The sequence below is a fragment of the Denticeps clupeoides genome, chromosome 9 (genome assembly GCF_900700375.1).
Source record: "Denticeps clupeoides chromosome 9, fDenClu1.1, whole genome shotgun sequence".
Taxonomy (NCBI): domain Eukaryota; kingdom Metazoa; phylum Chordata; class Actinopteri; order Clupeiformes; family Denticipitidae; genus Denticeps; species Denticeps clupeoides.
In genome coordinates, this window is record NC_041715.1 from 21,292,255 (window position 1) to 21,315,408 (window position 23,154).

Below are 23,154 nucleotides of genomic sequence, written 5' to 3' on the forward strand. Positions count from 1 at the left end.
GTAACAGAATTGGCACTGCTGATGTCTGGATGCTCTCAATGTTTCCTGACTCATCCAAAGTGTTAAAGACATCTAGGTACCAAAGATTGTCCACTCTCTTCAGATCCATTAACTCTGTCTATCATGTCTAATCTGATCTTATCTCAATGAGACATGACATTTTTATCTCTGAATCATTATCAAAACATCATTGTGAAGATGATTCATGTCTTTTTTTCAGCTTTTCACTTTAGAAAGTGATTCTCTATTCTGTTTTCAACAATGTTCTGGTGAAGACATTTCTGACTCTTCTGTCCTAACAGATAAAGGGTAGGTAACCTGATCAGTGATCAGTGATGGGATTGCCTTTTCTGAAATTGCTTCTAAATTGAATACAGACACCTGAACCCTCTTTTCCCAAAAGCATTCTTTATAAATGACTGAGACAATTGCTTTTTTTTCAAACTGAATGCCAATAATTTAAAGGAAACATAAGTAGGCTTTGAGCAGAACTGATGAGAAGGCTTCAATCCATCTGTAGTGTCATAAAAAATTCCATATTGTATGTACTCTTATTAGGAAAAGAAACAAATGGTTTCTCTCTTTTGTTTTATTTTGAAAGTGACCAATTAAAATCTTAGTGAAGATGATTTTCTGTCCAAATATTTTAATGTCAGACCATTTTCTGTTGACAGTAATACATCAGAATTATAATTTAAGATATTTGTCTTATCTAATATTTCTTTTCAAGTATTTTCTGTTCAGAGACCAACTGTTGGTGCCTCTTAATGAGAGCAGGACATTTGCAGCCACACACTTCAGAGGAAACTGTATGCCTACAGCTAGAAATAAATGGACCATTATCTCCCATTGCACATTATCTTGTGCAGGCAGGCAAGATATTTATTTCTTTAAAACCTTGGTACAATGTTCTTAGGTTGGTACTATGAAGTTCAAGTTATCTTTAATGTGTCTCAGACCTGGAGAACCTTGAATTGTACTGTAATGATTTAACTGTATAAAGATATTATTGATTTAATGGTCACATGAATGTATACATTTTTCCTTATAATTCCAAAATTTAAAAACTATTAGTATGATTGCATTAGTATGATTGGTAAAAATTAGTTGGATGTGAATTGAGACATATTGTCAGGATTGGCCACAGCTGATGTTGCCAGGTGTGGCCAATCAGGACATCTATTAAAAGCCGGTGATTTCTGCCCCTTGGGAGCGGCGACATTTCAGTGGACTTGTGACCTTGTGTATGATTTTGTACCTGGCAACCTTTTGAGTTCTGGCAACCGCCACATGCCTGCGAGCTCGTTTTTGTTCTCCCCGTTATTCCCCTGCGACCCCCACGATCTTCGCCATGTCGAGCCAGGAACTCTGCGCTCTGCTGGCAAGGCTCCCCGTGGACTGGGACGACATGGATGACGACGAAACTCGAATTTGGCGATCGGTGCCGGGATGGCTCCACATATCGCGCCCGCCTACAATGGTCGGCACTTCCGGTGGTAGAAGGACCCGGACGACGACGAAAACGATGGTAACGCGGTTGACACCTCCATGACACCTCCAGCAGTGTGAGGACAGCGAGGAGGAAGACGGTGGACCAGCCAGCAACTGCGATGCCTGGAATTCCTCGCAGTGAATCCACCTCTCCAGCTCTGGTCGCCGACCCGCCTTCCCTCTGCTCGGACGTTCCCCATCTGAACGGCAGCGCTGCACCAGCACCCCCACCTGCTGGAGAGGACGTCCACAGCCCTCCACGCCACACACCCACCACCATCTCCAGCTACGCGCCCGGCCCAGTGTGGGACATCCAGATGGTCCCAGGACCCTATAGTGGACCAGCAGGTACATGCCAGTTATTTATAACATTCCGTGGTGTGTACTTTGCTGCTTTTCCCTCCCTTTCAGACACGGAGAAGATCACCACCATCCTCACGCGTCTGACTGGGTGACGCGTCTGACTGGGTGCCCCTTCACCACATCCAGCGCCAGTCAGAATCTGGGGCAAGAAGACCCAGCACTGGGGGGGCGGCGAGAAGTTCGCGCCTCCCGAGATCCTGGCTGTGCCCCCTGAGGAGGGCCCGGAGTACCCAGAGAGTGATTGTGGGCTCCTCCTGAGGGGAGGGTGGGTGGGTAATCGATGGAGCTGGGTCCTCCTGTAGGTAATCAGGGCGGGCCAGGCATGGGCCTGAGTCCGCATCCAGAGGGGTGGAGCGCCATAGAGCCCCCTGGTAGGCATGAGGACCCAGCTGGGACAGGCAAGAAGAGGGCCTGCTCGTCCCAACAGTCACAGAAGGGACTAGCCAGATGGTCTGGCAAAGCCTCCACCTTGGCACCAGGGATGTGCAGTGAGGGGGGCTGCATGTTCCCAGAAGGCATTAGCCTGGAGTGCCGGGAATGGTCGCCGGAGGTTCTGGGAACGCCTCCCTGCGCAGTGCAGGGTGGGAAGCTGGCCGCTCTGCCAGCAGGGACGTGCAGCGAGAGGGGCTGCATGGTCCCAGAAGGCTCCAGCCTGGGGTGCCTGGAACGGTCGCCGGAGGCAGGGAGGGAAGCTGGCTGCTCTGCCAGTGGGGACGTGCAGCAGGAGGGGCTGCATGGTTCCAGAAGGCACCAGACTGGGGTGCCGTATGTGGTTGCCAGAGGCTCCGGGATCACCTCCCTGCGAGGTGCAGAGAATGACGCAAGACGTGTCAGAGGGGGATCGGAAGGATCGGACCTGATTTTAGTGTGCAGGTCCGAGGGTCAGGGGCCGCCATGCGGGACTATGCCGGGGAGCCAGCCCGAGGGACCAGGGCCGCCATGCCGGACTACCCCGGGGAACCTGCCCAAGGGACCGGGTCCTCCAAGGGGAGGACACAGCAGGGCAGGAGCCCTGTGGTTGCCGCTGTCCACACCGCCGCCTCAACTGATAATACTGCTGGGGCTCCGAGGACGTAGCCCCTGGAGGGGGGGGGCTCTGTCAGGATTGGCTCCAGCTGGAGGCTAAAACTAAAGCCAATTCTGACCACTGTTTAAATGTCTTTTTGGCCACAGAGCCACGTTTATTTGTGTGTTCTTTATTGTTTATTAATAAATTCTTGTTTCCCGAATGTCCCGCCTCTGCGCTTCCCTCCCCCGTCAGCTCACCGTTGTGACACACATTTATAAATGATGTTGCAGTATCCCATCACATAATACATATATATTTTAAGTATATATATATATATATATATATACACACACACACACACACATTACACACACATCATTTAGTAAAACGTTGTGTAAGGTGCTAATCAGTAAGTTTGGTCCCGTTGTGCTATCCACTTTAGTCTGTCCACGTATTTACAAACGTTGACCACAAGAAGCCACCAGAACCTTTGTTTCACCGTGGTACAATTAAAGAGGATTACTTATTGCCAGAGGTGGAAAAAGGACTGAAAAAATTAAGTAATTATGTAAAAGTATGTTTAATTTGCTTCAATTCTACTGTATTCACGCAAAAGTAAAAAACTATTTAATGTATTATTTACTTTGAGTAAAAGTTACTTAGTTACTTTGAACAGCACTAGTCATTTTTATTGAACATTTAGGAAGTATAATGTGCAAACTGTTCAAACCACTCCATAAAACATTTTTGGACACAGTTTGCCACAAAAGTACCAAATTCTGAATTGTATGGTCCAAAAGTTTACTTGATGTTTGGCAAATTTCTTAAAAATAAAAAAACTGAGAAAGTACATATGCATAGAATTCAGAGCAAGCACAGCGCATGTTGCACACAACTGCATTTAACCCATCACTTTAGTGTAGGCATGACAGGCACCCAGGGAGCAGTGTGTGGGGACCGTACTTTGTTCAGTGGCACCTTGACTGTTTGGGATTCGAACTGGCAACCTTCCAATTACGGGTCTGCTTCCTTACCCGCTAGGCCACCCCTGCCTCTAATTGGAGTCCACTTGTGGATAAAACAGGACATGATTTGGAAGACACACACCTGTCTATATAAGGTCCTAAGGTCCCACCAAGCAGTAGTACATTTCCAATGTAGCAAAGTAAAATACTTGGGTAAAAATGTACTTGAGTAAAAGTAAAATTGCCTATTTAAAAAACAACTTTAAAATGGCAAATTACTCACAAAAACTACTGAATTACAGTAACGCGAATAAATGTAACTAGTCACTTCCCACTTTTGCTTAATACAATGTTCATATCACTCATATTTTTTCAATATTCACTTGTGTAAACAATTGTGCTAGCAAACTAAAATAGAATTCTATATCCATTGATAAGGAGAGGGTGGTGTTTTAGTAACTGATATGTTTAACAATTGAAGGGTGGGTTTTTATACATTTTACACTTCTCCTTGATCTGCCACCTTAGCAAGGTTGATGAACTTGCATGTTCCAATAATCCTGGGGGCTCAGTTGTCTGGGGCCTTGTGCAAACCACCCTGCAGCCACATGGCAGGAAATCACAGGGCACAGCAGGGCCAATGCCAGAACACCAACTAGACACCGTACACAACTACACACTCACATACTCACACTATGCACACACTGTGATGATGACAGAGAATCAAGACCGAACCCAGAACACAGGTGCAGGCATACCTTTAAAGTCACGGAAACAGGTATAGGCAAATCGGTAGGGGGTGTGGCCTGCACTCAGTGCCCCAGGACCTGTAAGCAAGCCTAGCTAACACGGATGCTGGAGATGAGCTTCGCTACAGGGCTAGTTTCCACCCATATCAGATCTGTTCTTTTTATAGAAAAAAAAAATCCAAAATGATGAGTGAAATGACTAGAATATTCAGAGAGGCAAATGAAGCATTTTTACTGATTCTTCTGACATCAGTATTCAGATTTTTACTCTCAATTTGCATTGACTGACATAGAATAATGTAAATAATGATGTTATTAGAATTTAATGCTAGCTAGCCAGAATAAAAAGAGAGAATACTCTATATAATCAGGACTGGTCTTGATGAGGCAGTTGGTGAAGCTCTTTGATGGTCTTAGGCTCCTCACTGTTTTAGTGTTGTTGTATTACATATCACGTTTTATCTGTCACTGTCTGCATTAAATATTTATTCTGTAAGTTCTGTTTTTAGGAGTAGTATTTGTCCCACTGCCACTTTCACATTTTGCTGACAGTGCAGGCAAAGTTCTGGGTGTTTTTATTTGGACTTTTAAGTGGTTCTAACTTGAGAGCTGTTCATTAGATATGTGAAGACTGCACTTCTGCCGGATGGTTTCAAGGGAAGTGCAGAATATCGTGCAGAAGTGCTTCGCTGCTATTTAGTTGTCCTGTGAGCACTGAGATTTGAGAAATGTCATTTTCTGAAGTATGACAGGTTATTGTATGCTGTCGCAGATCCTAAGATAACCTTTAAATCCATAATGAACAGGTTTTATACAGTGCCCTCCTCTCTGTAGTCTGAAAATGCACTGCAGAGCAAGTGAGAGAAAGTGGGGAGGGATGTGGCAGATGTCTAAGCTGGAGCAAGTATGTCCAAGTTGTTTTTGCCTGCAGAAAGAAAAAAAGTACCCTGCAGGTGCAAAGTGAGCACAGTGTCCCTTCTGACCATCCGACAGATGATGGCCATTAAAAACGAGGACACCTCACCTGTCAGAACTCACCATCTCTCAGCAGTGGACAATCATGCCACTGAGGGAGAAGACTTCCTCTCCCACCCAGTCCACTTATCTTCTGCACCCTACTAATTAAAGCCCTTTGTCTCATCATCCACACAGTCTCCATCACTTTTACTACTGCTGTACCACGAGGCCTCATCTTGAATCCACCTTCTACCCCACTGCTTATTTCACCTTAGTCCTGATATCAAACAATTTTTTCAATTCCACTTACAGCTTTTGGTCATTGCTATTGGTCAGAGCATATTTTATGTATTGTTAACACAAAGATCTAGAGTTAGTGTCATATTTAAAGGTATTTGGGCAAATGTTAATAGTCTAATAAGTCTAAAAACCTTAAATGATGGCATGATAGAACTGCTTAGACACAAAGAATCCAGTCAAATGTGAAAAAATATTTAAATAAATATTTAATGTCTAGTGAGTCAGGGCAGTGAGAAAACATACAGACAAGGTACAGACATAAGCAGTGATTAATGATCACTGCTAAATTATAATTGTGAGCCTGCAATTACAGTAATATCCCACCATATAAAATGTAAAACAAGGATTATACCTTGTGCCTGTGCACCTCACCGAAGTCCACATCTGGGTATTTTACATTTTTTCATTTTACATTTTACCAACAAAAAGCTTGTTTCCAACCATGTTTTCCATAGGCTTAAGATGTCAGATGGTAAGGAATCGTCCCATGCACAACCTCTTTTACATAATTCCTGCTGCATCACCTTTGCAGGAAGTGTCACAGGTGCCAATAAACCTAAAGGATCATACACTGAGCATACCACGTCTAGTAAGTGTCCTTTGGTTTACCTCAATCTGGAATCTAAAAGAGTCAGTTTCTATGCAGTATAGCAAACCCAAAGCTCTTTGCATTGGAGGTTTGTCTTGATCCAGATCAAGTTCCTTTAAATCCTTAACCCTTTGCTCTATTGCAAAGGCCGGCAAAACAGTGTGGCTGTTGCTAATCCACTTTTGCAATGCAATCTTGCACAATCCTGTTAGATCTTTAATCATCTGGATAGCATCCCCTTCAGTGGCTAAGCTCTTCAAAATATCGTCTATGTAAAAGTTTTCCTTGACCACTAGACATACACTGGCCGCAAACTCAGACTGATGATCATCAACACTTTTTCTCAGTGCATGTCATGCGCAACTTGGAGTAGGCACAGCTTCAAACAAGTGTACAGTCATCCTGTATTCTACCAGGTCTTGAGTGATATCTCCGTTGGGCCACCACAGAAAATGGAGAAAGTCCCAATCCTCTTCACCTCTTTACCTGGTGAAACATGGCTTGTATGTCACCCATGAATGCAACAGGTTTCTCCCTAAAGCAGGACCCCAATCAGTGAACTAGTAAAACTAGGACCCTGAAGTAACTTTATTCAAGGTTGCATCCTAAAACATTGCTCCACAATCAAACACAAACCAAAGGGTTCCTTTTCTTGGGTGACAAACTGCATGGTGAGGAATGTACCACCCTTTGCCAGACTCTACTTGGAGCTTCTGCTGGGCCACAGGCTCTGCATAGGTGTTAGCAATAAGGCTATTTACATACGCTGCATACTCTTGACACAGGTTTTCATTATGCAAGAATCTTCTTCTTAATTTGTGCATCCTTTGCTTTACTACTGCCAGGTTATTGGATAGAGAAACATCCTCCTCCTTGAAGGGTAACTTTAAACAGTATTTTCCATCCTGAAGTCTCATTGATCTCCATAAATCTGATGTCATCTTGAGACATTACCTTTTCCTCTGTAGAATTCTCAATAAAGTCCTGATTATATTGACTGGTGAGCATGTCTTCTTAAATAATAAATAAAGTAAAGTGAAGTGATTGTCACTTTTGATACACAGCAGCGGTGCACACAGTGAAATTTGTCTGCATTTAACCCATCACCCTGAGTGAGCAGTGGGCAGCCATGACAGGCGCCCGGGGAACAGTGTGTGAGGACGGTGCCTTGCACAGTGGCACCTTGGTGGAAAATTAACATATGCTAAATGCTTTTCAGTCTTTGCTCATGTGCCCAATGTGTAGACATTCAAAACATTCCCCTTCTTTACTTCAAATTGCTTGCACTCCTCCAGAAAATGGCGACACTTGCAACAAAGACACTTCATGCCGTTTAATAAGCTGTACCAATTCTATATCTTGAGTCCTTACCATGATATCATGAGCGGTAGTTCTCCATTGATCTCTCATTTTAAATTGAAGTTTTGAAATTATGGTGCTTATGTTTTCAGGCATGTCCAATTCCTGTAGGTATTGAAGCTCCCGCATTGCATTACAACAACCTCATAAAAACAGACTAGGCTTGCAGTGCTTCTACATCCTCAGACTTAATTGTTTAACATGCCAAAGCCATTCTCATGTAAGGTGTAGCAACTTTATATGGATTGCCAAAGTGCTCCTGCAAAAGACCCTTCGCCACGGTGTAGCCACATTCATGTGTCATATGTTGACAACTATGCACCAACTCTTCAAATTCAAATTCAAATTTTATTTGTCACATACACAGTCATACACGGTATGATGTGCAGTGAAATGCTTTCTGCAACTGCTACAGACCACAGTATTGCAAATGTTGCAAGTAAACAGTGAACCAATATGCAAATATTGCAAACATAACCAAATATTACACTTTTATGTCTTTAACATAAAATATGTGTAACTGGTAGGGTGAAGGTGTGCAAATGAGTTACAGTTTTTACAATGTTTAAAGAAAGAAGAAAGAGCCATAAAGAAAGAGCAGTAAGGACCTAAAAAGCGCAGTGTCATTTTGTGCAAAGTGGTTTTGTGCAAAAGAGTCCGGAGTGATTGGAGGTGAAAGTGCATGAGTTCTATGTACTGTTGTTGAGAGCTTGGACAGCCTGCGGGAAGAAGCTCCTCCTCATTCTCTCTGTGTTGGACTTCAGGGAGCGAAAGCTGTCGCTGTCCTCTGGTGAACTGTTCCAAATAATAAAGACGGTCTTCATCTTTAGCTTTGCTATCCACACCCTGTTCAAATGCTTTAATGAATGGCCTAAACTGAAGAGGGTCCCCGTAAAACAAGTTCCCTTGCTGGCAATGACGACATATGGTGGTACCATGGCTAATGTGATATTGTTTTGTCTGAGTTCCAAGTTCTGCTGATTGCAAGCTGATCCACAGATTTCCTGCAGTATGTCAGAAGGATTGCTTTGATGTTTAGAATTATCCAGGCACCACATCTCTGTTCTTCTTTTGAGTTAAAATGTTCAAAGATCAGGTTCATAAGGCTGGAAGTATATTGTTGATGATTTTATAATTTTGTGGTGATAACAGTGCATTGAGAGCTCTGACTGCTTGGGGGAAGAAGCTCTTGCAGTGTCTGACAGTTACAGTTCTGATGCTGTGGAACCATCTGCCAGACGGTAGGAGGGAGGGGTTGTGAGAGTCCTTCATTATGTTATGGTGGAAGTGGAACCCCGATGATGCGCTCTGCTGTCTTTATTATTACAGTTCCCGTACCAGACAGTGATGTAGCAGCAGAGAACACTCTCAATGGTTACCCGGTAGAATTATGGAAGGAAGGAGGTTGGCCTTCTTCAGCTTCCTGAGGAAGTGCAGATGTTACTTGGCTTTCTTGGTGGTGGAGGTGGTGTTGAGGTTTCAGGAGAAGTCATCTGTCATGTTGCGCAACACATAACTTCACAGTGTTGACGATCTCAACAGCAGATCTAGCAATGGGGACAGTTGGTTTCTTCTTGAAGTTGACAACCATCTCCATTTACATTTAAATTTTCAGCATTTATCAGGTGCCCTTATCCAGAGCGACTTACAATAAGTAGTTACAGGGACAGTCCCCCTGGAGCAACTTAGGGTTAAGTGTCTTGCTCAGGGACACAATGGTAGTAATTGGGATTTGAACCTGGGTCTTCTGGTTCATAGACGAGTGTGTTACCCACCAGGCTACTACCACCAGATGTTTTATCTCCTCTCTGTAGGCAGAGAACCCTTGTTGTTGGTGACTCATCCACTACTGTTGTATTATCTGCAAACTTGATGATGTGTCGTGACACATGACTGTGGTGCACAGTACAGTTCGAGAGTGAACAGCAGTGGGCTGAGCATGCATCCTTGTGGGGAACCTGTGCTCAGCCTCCTTGGACCTTGTAGGTGTTATTTCCTATAGACAGACTGAGGCCTGTCCAAGATCCAGCTGCAGAGTGGAGAGCATATTCACAGCAGGTCCAACTTCCTTACCAGCTTCTGAGGGATGACAGTCTGAGCTGAAGTCGGTAAACAGCATTCTGGCGTAAGTGTCTTTTTTTGAGGTGGGAGAGGGTTGTGTGGAGGGCAGACGAGATTGCATCGTTTGCGGAGCGGTTTGACCGGTAGGCGAACTGAGGTGGGTCCAGATTCTGTGGAAGCTGGATCTTCATGTGCCTCAGAACCAGCCTCTCAAAGCACTTCTTAATGATGGGTGTGAGTGCTATGGGCTGGTAGTCATTGAGGCAGGACACCGTTGACTTCACTGGGATGATCTTGGTGGTTTTGAGGCAGGTAGGTAACAAGGCTGAACTTAGCGATGTGTTGATATCTGTGAAGATGTCTGCAAGCTGGTCAGCACACTCCTGTAGCACCAAACCAGGAATGTTATCTGGTCCTGCTGCTTTTTGCGAGTTGATCCTGACTTGAAAGTGGAAAGACCGAATTTGTTCAGTTCATCTGGCAGGGAGGGGTTGCTGATGCAGGCCTGATTTTATGGCTTGTAGCCCTCTGGATGCCCTGCCACATGCGTGTGTATGTTGTGTATCATTTGAAAAGGTGAAGTAGCTGTTGATTTTCTCTGCATAAGCTCACTTTGCCTCCTTAATGGCCCATGAGAGCTTGGCTCTGGCTGTAGAATAAGCCTCTTTGTCTTTGGACTGGAAGGCAGAGTCCCTGATTTTCACCAGGTTGCGGAGAACAAGGGTTTGGACAGGTGATGATGGTCTTGGAGATGGTGACATCCTCAACACACTGAGGATTGTGTACTCCCCTCCAAGTCCACAGAGTGGTCATTGGTGGCTGCATCTCTAAATATCTCACAGTCTGTGCAGTCAAAACAGTCCTTGAGGGTGGAGATGGCCCCCCTCTGATGGCTGGTCTGAACTTCTTGATGATGGGTTTTTAGGCTGGGGTGAGAAATATGGAGATGTGGTCTGATTGTCCGAGGTGGGGGAGGGGTGTAGCCTTGTATGCATGGTGAATGTTTGTGTAAACCAGGTCTAACATGCTGTCCCCTCGTGTTGCAAATTAATGTTTTGATGGAACTTTGGCAGTACTGATTTGAGGTTTGCATTGTTGAAATCTACCGTGACGATGAAGAAGCTGTCCGGGACTGTCTGCATGTTGTTGATGTTGTAGAGTTCACTGAGTGCACCACTAGCCTAAGCATTATTGCTAGTGCTAGGCAGGATGTATACTGCAATGATGATCACAGCAGTGAACTCTCTCGGGATGTAGAATGGTCTACATTCGACTGATAAAACTTCTACAAGCTCCGAACAGTGAACAGTGAACAGAGATTATTGCAGCATTCCTGCACCAGCCACCGCTGCGCATCTTACCTGATGAGCAGGAATCTCTGTTGGTGCGGAAGCAGGTCAGCATGTCCAGGTGGATAGCGGAGTCCATGATGCCATCGTGCAGCCAAGTTTCGTTGAAGATAAGAACGCAGCAATTTCTTATCTCTTCCCAGGAGGTTAGAAGCAGTCTGAGGTAGTCAAGTTTATTGTCCAAAGAGCGCACATTGGAGAGAAGCAGCGACGGAACAGCGGGTCTGCAGTGGTTAGCTTTTAAAATCGGCTGTGGTTAGCTTTTATTTACAGTTTTATCATCCACATTTAAGCTATAGAACAACTTTTTTGCTCAAAAGCCTGTAGCACAGTCAACTATGTCAACAGCTCTCTCAGCCTTGATTCTAGCCAAAGATGTACTGGATTTACTAACACATTTATGTGACCATTTCTTACCAATAAATAGACACTTTCATTTTGATTTACATCATCCACATTTACATTTTTAAACCACATATTTGATTCATGACCATTTACATTTTGATCAACATCCAACATTTGAGGTAAAACCATAAACACCGACATTCTTATTTTCAGAACAGAAAAAATACTTTGTTTCAGAAATAAACTGTTTGATAGATATTCATTTTGCATTAAACCAAATTTCATGTTTATCCCTTTCATCTACAGGCAATAAACTTAACAAAGACTCATGAATATGTTTTGTATCATTACATGTTTCTATTAGATCCTTCAGTGCAATTTTTAACTGTGATTTATCTTTTCTTAAACCTTGCATAGAATTTTTTAATAACGCTGGCTTTGTCCAACTTAAACTTTCTGTTTGTTTGCAAAGTAACCAATTTATCAGCAAGAGCTTCATCTCGTTTAGAGTGCTGGTCAACACTGCTAACCACACAGTTTAACCAGAGTTTTGTATTACAATCTGTCCAATTAGGTACGTGTCGGCACATCTCCATGACAACAGCTCAAAGTGACGTCAGTCACACAAAGTTCCCAATTTACAGTCAGTTCGCTGGATTTAAGCTGAGCATGTTCTCCATACTCAGGTTTGTATCCACTGTTGAAATAACCATCAAAAATTATAACACTACAAAAACCTTTCCATTGGGCGTTGTGCAGCTCCTTCTTACTCCATGTCTGATTTAAGTATCCAAAAAAGAGACTCCTCCTCTTACAATAAGCCCACGCATATCCAAACGATAATTGGCTCACAGCTGGTCCTAATTCCATCCAGGAAAGATTCCGACGCTCGCTTACTGAAGTCCGACTTAAGTTTTTGACTAATATTAAAGGAGTTTGGTCTATTACCAAACTACTGAGGTGCCTGACGCCGATGTGGCCTGGCTGATGCGCTTTATGGTAACATTGCTACACTCTCTGGTTCCTATATAATCTACACTGCACCTTGTATACTCAGAGCTTCCAGTACTGCTCAACTGGTCCATCCATCTCTGAAGGTAAAAGGAAGATTCTCATCTAGACTCTTCTCTGTCTTGGCCCCTCGGAGGTGGAATGAACTTCTCCTTGATGTCAGAGGAGAATATTTAGATTAATTTATAAGCTTCTTATTGTCTTACTTATATAGACACTACAGCAGAGTGAATACAAATATTGTATTCATAGTTGGGGGGTCCTAGTGAACCAGAATTTATCATTTCATTGAATGTAACATGGAAGCATGTTGTAAGTCACTTTGGATAAGGGCGTCTGCCTTAAATGTAAATGTACATAATTAAAGGAATCTTGATGTTAAATACAAAAGTTCCATTTATTCCAATCCAGTCCAATCTTTCCTCCTAGGCTGCTTGGGCTTCTTCTCCTCTGGGCACTGCTCCTCTTCTTCCCCTGGCTTCTCTAGAGTGCAAAATCCATCTCTGGCTCCCTGCTCTCTCTCCGTTTCCTCCTGTCATCTTTTTCTTTTAATTTGGATTTTCTGTAACATTCTATTGTATGTAAAATGCTTCCAGTCTGTCTGTGAACCAGAAACTGTTAATTCCTGAAACTCATCCCAGGTAACATCAGATGAGTTTAAATACAGTGCTGATAATTAATTTAATCAGATTAACAGTGTCAATGCAATCTCTGATGTGCACTCTTCACAGTTGAGTTTTTGATGCAACCAGCACCTGGAATACCCCATTTTACAGAGGTGTCAAAATCCTCTTTCACTTCCCCTTTCCAGGTAGCCACTTTCACTGGCCTATTTATTACTTTGTATAGGTTTAAGGTCTTGAATGCCAGTAACCTGCTCTGGAAGGCTTTTCCCTATTTTTTATTGTTGTTTTAAAGTTCTGTATTTTAAATTTGTATTTTTTTTTTCAATAAATGTTACATTGCAACTGAACTTTATGTACACTTATATTATTTATCTAATCTTTGTACCTTCTGTATATAAAGTTTATACAGTATTGTTTTGAGAGAAACAATGGACCAGAATCAAATTCCTCTTATGTGTTTGCTCATAAGCTATATCTGATAAGATGAGAGGGGCAGAGAAATTGTTATATTTGCTTTGAGAACTGGAGAGAAATTGTTTAAAGTTAGCAGTGAGAACTGGAAGAAGTGTTCACTGTTTATGGAGAAAGTATTACTAGAGACATCTTCAGGTGGCCTGATTAAGGTGCTTAATGTGTTAAATAAAACCCTTGGCTGGTATTTTGAAATCAGATGAGAAAAAAAGTTTTTAATGTTTCAATAGTTTTCTGAAAATGTCTGTCATGATTTCATATGACACTTGCAACCTGACCCTTTTGTGTTTTCTTTTGGCCATTTTGCCTGCTTGTCTGAATTTCCTGGTAAGGTTGTCAAAACCTGAAGAGATCAAATAAATGTTTTCCATAAAAGATGGAAACTATAATGTAGCTGTGAGATGAAATCAAATTGTCAGGATTGACTGCAGCTGTGCTCAACACCGGTGGCCAATCCTGACAGCGCTTAAATGCCGGATGTTTCCGCCCCTTCCAGATCTCCAGCATTTTCGTGAACTTGACATTGTAACCGTGTGTTAGAATTTTCAGTTCTTTAATCGCCACACGCCTACGGGTTTGTTTAAGTTAAATCGTTTTCGGCCACCGCACCAGTCTTTATTTGTGTTTAGTGTTTGTTTATTAATAAAAACCCTTCCCAGCATGTCAGACCTCTGCGCTTCCTTCCCCCGTGAGTCCGTAGACATGACACAAATTGTGTCTTTAAATCCCTTTTTCAAGCATCATATGTCAAGATTACGAAATGTTTTATGCTAAGATCAATAGATGGATCAGGCATTTTAGCTTTCAAAGTGCAGCTGTCAGTTCAGCTCCTGCTGTAGTCAATGAGAAGAAAATTGTTGGAAAGGCAACAGAAAAATTAATGCGTCTTGGACAAACTAAAGATTCAGTTAAGGATTCTGTTTAAGGTAATTGTTTTATTTCTATGTGCTTCAGGAATTTCAACTGCTCACATCAGTTTCCTCAATATGTTAATTAATGCGTATTTTGAAACACTAATAGAATTGTTCCAAACTGAAAGCTTAAAATTAAAATATTGTTACTTGTATGCACAATTCTGCCCTCTCATTATGCAATTTGCAAGCAAAATCTTGTACTTGAATATTATATATATATATATATATTTGTCTGAATTTTCTGGTAAGGTTGTCAAAACCAAGGTTTTGATTCTGATCAAGGCTAGATCAACTTTAGTGGTGCTATGGTGCTATCGTATTTTCATATGTGAATATTTAAAACAGGCATATAGTATTTAATGCCAGAATTTAATATCTCAACATTTGAAATATGACAGCATTATGGTAATTACTATGAGTGTGTGGTCCGTAGAGCTGACCAAAGGGTTTATACCCATGTGGAGTTGTTCTCGCTTTCACACATCTGGACCAGGCACACATGAGCTACATTTGTAAAGGATGGTCTTCAGAATCTCTTGGATGTTCAAAATCTGACTGGTTGAAAACCTGACCATAGCAACTCTTAATGCAAAGACTTATGCAAAGTAATGTCTGCCTATCATAATTAAAAACAAAGTTGTCAAGTCTGCATTGAAAATTATTTAAGAAGCAGTTGAAAACCCACTTATTCAAAAAGTATTTCAGATGAATCTAACACTTACACACGCACATGCACACATATTTTCCTCATCTAGCACTTAACAATTTCCGAGCATGTTCTTTTTCTGACAAGTTAGGCCTTATCAGGGCTCTTAGTTTTGTAAACTCAAAATCTATAGAAATCGAATGAGAATTGCTGGTGTCTTCCTCTTGTAAGTCACTTTGAATAAAAGCATCTTCAAAGTAAAGTAAAATTTTGAGGCAGATTAGTAGGTCATAGGGATCATATTTTGAAAATCATGTTGTCTCCACCATGGACAGTGTGCACATGTCTGTGATAAGTCTGTAATCATCAAAATGTTATTTGTAAAAATTACTCCTTTTATGGGTAGCGACTTTAGCCCAACCCGAAAACAAGTCACTCTCAATATTAACTGAGTAGATAAACACCATATCGATTCCCTGCACCAGAAAATCATAACCACAATAATAGTTTGCAGGAAAGGGTATACAAGAATCTAAAATAAAAGATTGTGTGGGACCCGTGTCACGCAGCAATAAAACCGGCACACAGTCTTTTTCAGATGCGCCCACAGGAGGAGACACCTGTCTCCTGTCTGCTGAGTTGATTGGCAGACTGATGATTACGGAATATGTAGGCGGAACCATCAAGTCCCAAACTCCATCCAGCAAACAGCCCGAAAGGAAACACACACCAAACACAGAGCACCAAACCCCTCTACGGACATAGCACCCCCACACCAAAAAAAGAATATATAAGAATATTTTTTTCCCTCATAAACAAGACTAATCTGAACAGGAATGTGATAATGCATTAGCCAAGACATTGTTAAGTCCTCTCTTGTAGTGGATCTCCAGAGCAAACCCCTGTCAATACAGTAAAGGATGCATTTGTTTGTATCCTTCACACAAGAGGATTATGATGGGTGAACACAACAGGGACTGTAAACTTCAAAATATTGAAGTGCCAGAAGCCAGTGCTTCTTTTTCAATAGTTATATAGTTAAGCTGGTGCTTTACAAACTTCCATGAGAAGTAGCAGACGGGGTGATCATTCCCACAAGCTTCCTCCTGCAACAGCACGGCACCAGCTCCAGTGGCACTTGCTTCTACCTCAAGCTTGATAAGAGAAATCTGGAAATCGGGCATACTATGGGCTCACTACACAACAATGTCTTTGCGTTTCTAAAAGCATGGTCTTTAGCAAATTAGTAAGTGGCAAAGTAATATCTGCAAAGTTGCAACAAACCCCTCAATAGTAGCCAACAATTCCCAAACATCTACGCAACGCTTGATCACTTTGACAAGCCTGATATCAGCAGTCTCAAGTCTCAGGTGAATAAAGAGGAGGAGTTACAAACACAAGGGTAGCCATGGGTACAACATCATTATTAGGCAGCGGCTCTTTCAACACGTATGCTTTAAACATATTCACATGACGCGCATTTTCGGCCTCCTATCTGGACTGCAGTGTCTGCAGGATAGACAGTGTCATTGAGTCCAGAAAATCACATCCACTGTTAGGATTGACTGCAGCTGGGCTCATCACCGGTGGCCAATCCTGACGGTATTTGGTCACTAACAAAAGTTCATCTCAATACTTTGTTATATTCCCTTTGTTGGCAATGACGGAGGTCAAACGTTTTCTTTAAATCTTCACAAGGTTTTCACACACTGCTTGGTATTTTGGCCCATTCTTCCATGCAGATCTCCTCTAGAGTAGTGATGTTTTGGGGTTGTTGCTGGGTAACATGGACTTTCAACTCGCTCCAAAGATTTTCTATGGGGTTGAGATCTGGAGACTGGCTAGGCCACTCCAGAACCTTTGTTGCCCGGGTGGTGTGTTTGGGATCATTGTCATGCTGAAAGACCCAGCCACGTTTCATCTTCAATGCCCTTGCTGATGGAAGGAGGTTTTCACTCAAAATCTCACGATACATGGCCCTATTCATTCTTTCCTTTACATGGATCAGTCTTCCGCGTCCCTTTGCAGAAAAACACCCCCAGAGCATGATGTTTCCACCCCAATACTTCACAGTAGGTATGATGTTCTTTGGATGCAACTCAGCATTCTTTCTCCTCCAAACACAACAAGTAGAGTTTTTACCAAAATCGGACCATATGGCATTCTCCCAGTCCTCTTCTGGATCATCCAGATGCTCTCTAGCAAACTTCAGACGGGCCCGGACATGTACTGGCTTAAGCAGGGGAACACGTCTGGCACTTCAGGATTTGCGTCCCTGACGGCGTAGTGTGTTACTGATGGTAGCCTTTAGGTAATCCTAGAAAAATCAGAGGATGTGATTTTCTGGATTTTTTTTCTCATTTTGTCTCCCTATGATGAAAATTACAGGCCTTTCTCATCTTTTTAAGTGGGAGAACTTGCACAATACTTTTTTGCCCCACTGTATGGACCAGTCTATTTGCAACTCTTACGTGGTCTCATGAACATTAAACAGCAGCAACGGAAGAGCTTCATCCCGCTCTTTCTCTATTTCTACACAATACACAAGCAACATGGACTTGAGAGTTTGGTAAAAGTGTTCCAGACCTCCTTGACTCTCTGGATGATAGTCACATGCTGAATAGAGAGCAAAGTACCGTCCCCATGCACTGCTCCCTGGGCGCCTGTCATGGCTGCCCAAGGGTGATGGGTTAAGAGCAGAGGACACATTTCACTGTGTGCACCATGTGTTGTGTATGACAATCACTTCACTTAAGCTTTTTTAAAACCTGCTCAAAGAATTGTGACAAAAGTTTTTCAGCAAACAAAGAGGAATAGCCTCAGGGTAGTACTTGAGTGTGCTGCTACGCAATAAAAATCTATTGCCAGCCTCGGTTTTCAGCAAAAGACCTACACAGTCTAAAATGACACATTCAAATGGTTCTCCAATCACTGGGATATGCTGAAGTGGAGCAGGTGGAATGACCTGATTTGGCTTCCCTGCCACCTGGCAGGCATGGCATGCATGACAATGTTTGACAACATCAGATTTGAGGCCAGGCCAGAAGAAATAATGTAAGATACGATTATACATTTTCTTAATCCCCAAATGACATGCAAAACTGTGATCATGTCCCAAAGTCGAAATATGCAGCCAAAATTTATCCAGAACCACCAGCTGGTGAACCGTATTGCAGCCAAAATCCACACTGTGTGCATGAGTACAGTGTCATCCCAATAATATACCACAGATTCACTAGAAATGTCGTCTTTAGTCACCACAGGACATCAGCACTTCGCTAACAATGGATCTTGGTTCAGCTCACGTACAATATCTGCACTGTCAAGCAAAAGCGTTAACTTACAGTCAGTACCTTCTCCCTCATCCCCCATAGACACCACCGTTTGGGACGTAGAGCTTTCAGACCTGTGATCTGGAGACAAATTTTTAGACAGATCCACCATATCATTAAATTTTCGTGACTGAGCGCTCGTAATCACACAAGCAGGAAACACAGTAGTATTCTGAGTAGTCTCACTGAGTGCTGAGCCAAACAGAGGATTCCTAATTATCTCAGGATAATTTTTTTTCCGCCAGCCAAATCATTACCGAGAATAAACTGTGCTCCTTTCATGGGTAAGTGAGGGCGGTTAGTGACTTTAGCCCAACCCAAAGACAATTCGCTCTTGTCTTTGGGTTGGGCTGGGTCCAATAGGACGTTCATAAACTCCATTTCGATTCCCTGCACCAGAACATCATAACCATAATGGTATGGTATGCTTAATGGTAATCTATTGGGAAGAACACAAGCGATTGAGTGCCTTCTCCTTCTCACGTGCAAAGTCAACAAACGTGACCTTATCGTCTTTTTGGAGGCCCCAAAAGTGCTATCTGTACGCTTACGGTATGAGTTCATAGGCATTCGATGGTAACTTAAGCACATTGTAAGTCGCTCTGGATAAGGGCGTCTGCCAAATGCTAGGCTCTGTTCCATGGTCAGTGCAGAATGTAAGTCTTGTGCTTTCCCAGTTAACACACATTGCAACAACAATGTCCAAACATTAACCGGCCACTTTAATGTAAGGGCAACATGTTCAAAGTGGTTAAAATTATTTTAAACTTCCCATTCATTAAAAAGTGCACCATACGAGTATTACAGCAAACGTCAAAATGATTACCAGACTGTTGTACATGTTCCGGTTCTTCTGACTGCAGCAAAAGTCTCTGCGGCGGCTCCCTGTGTCCTGGCGGAAAGCTGAAACCGGAACCACCGTGGGGTTACATTTACATTTAAGGCATTTGGCCGACGCCCTTATCCAGAATGACTTACAACGTGCTTCCATGTTAGAATCAATGAAGTGATCAGTTCTGGTTCATCAGGACCCCAAACTATGAATACAATCTTTTTATTCACTCTGTTGTAGTTTTTATACATAAGAAAGACAATAAGAAGGTTATAAGTTAGTCTCTAAAGAGGAAGGTCTTGAGCTGCCATTTTAAATTGCTCAGTGACTGAGCTGTTCTGACCTCAAGGGGAAGTTAATTCCACCACCGAGGGGCCAACACAGAGAAGAGTCTAGAAGAATGTCTTCCTTTTACCTGTAGCGATGGAGGGACCAGGCGGGCAGTCCTGGAGGCTCGGAGTATACGAAGTGCAGTGTGAGGTGAGGGCTGTGAGGTAGGATGGTGCTACTCCATGTTTGGCTTTGTAGGCCAGCATCGGTATTTTGAATCTGATGCGTGCAGCTACTGGGAGCCAGTGGAGGGAACGTAGCAGAGGGGTGGTGTGGGAGAATTTGGGAAGGTTTAAGATCAGTCATGCTGCTGAATTTTGTATTAATTGTAGTGGTCGGATGGTACATAGAGTTAAACCTGCTAGAAGGGAGTTACAGTAGTCCAGTTGTGAGATTACAAAGGACTGAACCAGTATCTGGTGACCTGTGTTGACAGATAAGGACGGATTTGTCTGATATTGTAGAGAAGGAATCTACATGAGCGGGAAAGATTGCTGATGTGAGTTGAGAAGGAGAGTTGGTTGTCTTTTGTTACTCCAAGGTTGCGGGCTGTGAGTTGTCCAGGTAAAGAGAAAGATCCTGATGTGGTGAAGAATCTGCTGGAATGAATATTAGTTCAGTTTTGGTGGGATTGAGTTTGATTGGGTTCCGCAGGTTGTGGCTCGATACCAGTATGGACAGCCAATTCCAGCTCCAGCTTTCTTAAGTTGAAGTCACATTCCTCCCAATCACGCTCATGTTGAAACTCGTGAACACGGTCGTTTTCCTGTGCTTCCTGTTCATTTTTTTTTTAATCCGGCTCCCGCTGTATTTCCAATCGCATTAGTGGAATTTCTTTCTCCATTACCTCAAACACGCGACTGTCCCACTCCGAACGTAGTTTCGCTGCTTTGAATTGGAGTATGCATTCCTGTAAGGAAAACTCACTGATTTTAAGCTATGTCTCACTGTCACTCGTGGCGGAGGTGTGCCATGAGACAGGATCGTCAGAGAACGCAGCAAAAAAGTGTTTCTCCACTAGACCCGTTTTCATGGCCCGAAAAAGGGTCTCTTTCAGCTTCCTTTCATCGCTGGACAAAGCAATGGAGAAATAGGCTGCAATCTGGACCAGCTGTTTCTTTCCACTGACGGACTCTGAAAAATCTCCTCCAGCACCAATAGGTTACCTTCCAAACTGAACTACAGTACACAACTAACCCAACTGGTCACACAAAGTACAAACTTCACACTACCTGACACCCTCAAAACGTTGGAACGGCACTCAACCACAAACATTCAGTCCTTACTTACCTATCCAAACCCTCTACTTCACCTAGTCTTCACCAGGTGACTTTAAATGCCCTGGGTACTTCAGACTGGTGGTAGTAGCCTAGTGGTAACACATTCGCCTATGAACCAGAAGACCCAGGTTCAAATCCCACTTACTACCATTGTGTCCCTGAGCAAGACACTTAACCCCAAGTTGCTCCAGGAGGGGACTGTCCAGTGCCACGAAGGGAGGTTTGCAAGCAAACCAGTTGCAGCACTCTACCGTGACAACAAAGGAGAGGGATGTGGAAAGCGGGAATACACATGTACCAGGCCGAAGTGAAAACATTTGCATTTATTTACAGTGAGAAGTGAAGAACCAACCAAAACCTTGAGTGCTGTACATAACAACAACTACCGACTACAATTATACAGTTTACACGAAAAACCACAAATAACACAATACTGACCACATTAACATGCAATATAGGCTTTCTCTAGTTTTTCTCCAACACGCCCAAACTCACCTCTCTATCCTCGTCCGGCTCCACAACAAGGGCCCTGCCTGGTGGCTGGAGTTGTCCTTAAATGCTCCTGTCTGCTGAGTTGATTGGCAGACTGAAGATTAGGGAATAGGTAGGCAGAACCATCAATTCCCAAACTGCAAACAGCCTGAAGGGGAAACACACATCAAACACAGAGTACCAAACAACTCTACGGTTACGTCCCAAAGGACGTAACACTGTATGTATAGGAAAAGTAACTTAAATGAGTTAGATCTTAGTGAGTTTGCTCTCCTGCTACTTGTTAAACAGGCTACAAATAATACAACGTAACACATTAAAACATAACACACACTACAAATAATTACAAATGCTGTATGTTCTAAGAAGTGCTATTTTTCATATCAGTTATGAAAATATGATACATTTACAGCATTTATCAGACGCCCTTATCCAGAGCGACTTACAATCAGATACCTTCTAGAAGATTCACGTTCACTTGGAGAAGTGCAGTTTACATTAGGACTGCTTTCGTTGCAGGGGCTGCAGCATTTATGACATTGTAAAAACGGACCTGGCCTACCATAATACGGCGTTTTTGACTTGATAGATGACGAAATAGAGACCTAATATAAGATAATTAGAATCATATGGAAGGTAGTTACAGCTGACAATACATATAAATGGTTTCAGTATAATTGTGCAAACATGAATCCACTAAATTTCTACAGAGTGTAATGATCAGAAGGCTCTCTTGGTCTGATCTGTGAGAAGGATATGATTGATAATACAATACACATCAAGTGAACGCCACATTCTCTTTAGGTGGGCCAAATAACACTTCTGAAATTAAGCAATCAAATTTTTTTCCTTCTGCAAGTTGACACTGGGAAATTCATTAATCAGCATGCAGTGTAGTTATAATATAAATAGGGTGCTGAATTGCTAGATTCCTGGTCAACATGCAATCTTCCACAGTGGCGGAGATGTCAACAATCAAGTTCAACAATCACTGTTCACTAGCAGACAAAACCTCATTATTTCTTTCTGTTATCATCTGTAGCAGAGCTGTTGTGGACCTTCTTCTGAGTTATATTCATGCCTCTGGTTTTCATCACTCACTCTTTATTATTATTAACAACAGTAAGTAATGTATGTGAGATCAGACAGAAAAGATTGATTTGACCGGTTTAGTCTGCATCAGACCTAATGAGAACATCCCAGCCTTCTAGCCCTCATTTTTATGTTAAATATAGCCATCAGCGGAATTTAGCCACGTTTTCTTTAAACCACTTACAATGTCACTAGTTATTTGAGTAGAAAATGAGAAAGGAAAAGGCATCCCAACAGGTTTCAAATGTGGCAGCATAATTACAAGAGAGATAATTAAACCAGAGGAGCGCCTCATACAGCCAAAGAGCAGCTGTAAATGTTGGAAGATGCTTTACTATTGATGTAGTGAAAAAAAAAAAACAGCACATGAATAATAGTATAATGTTAAAGTGTACTCCATTAAAAATGAAAGGCACAAGCCATTAAGGAGATGGGAGTCAGGGGAGAACTTTTTTTATTATTTATTTCTATCTTGAAATAAATTATTTGCAAACTGAAAATCTTTTTTTCCTTCAAATTCCTTTATTTAAGCCCCATTCAAGAAATAACACAGAATCAGAACACAAACATTTTCAGTATTGTACATTAATG

General features: G+C 42.4%; 1 long non-coding RNA gene across 1 annotated transcript in view; it reads right to left on the reverse strand.

Annotated features, from left to right (window-relative positions):
* LOC114796665 (uncharacterized) overlaps positions 1–22,793 on the reverse strand; it is a 40,348-nt gene extending 17,555 nt beyond the window's left edge. Inside the window, exon 1 of the long non-coding RNA XR_003750769.1 lies at positions 21,475–22,793. This is a non-coding gene — a long non-coding RNA (uncharacterized LOC114796665). The remainder of the gene's footprint in view (positions 1–21,474) is intronic.
* Between the last annotated feature and the right edge of the window lie 361 nt (positions 22,794–23,154).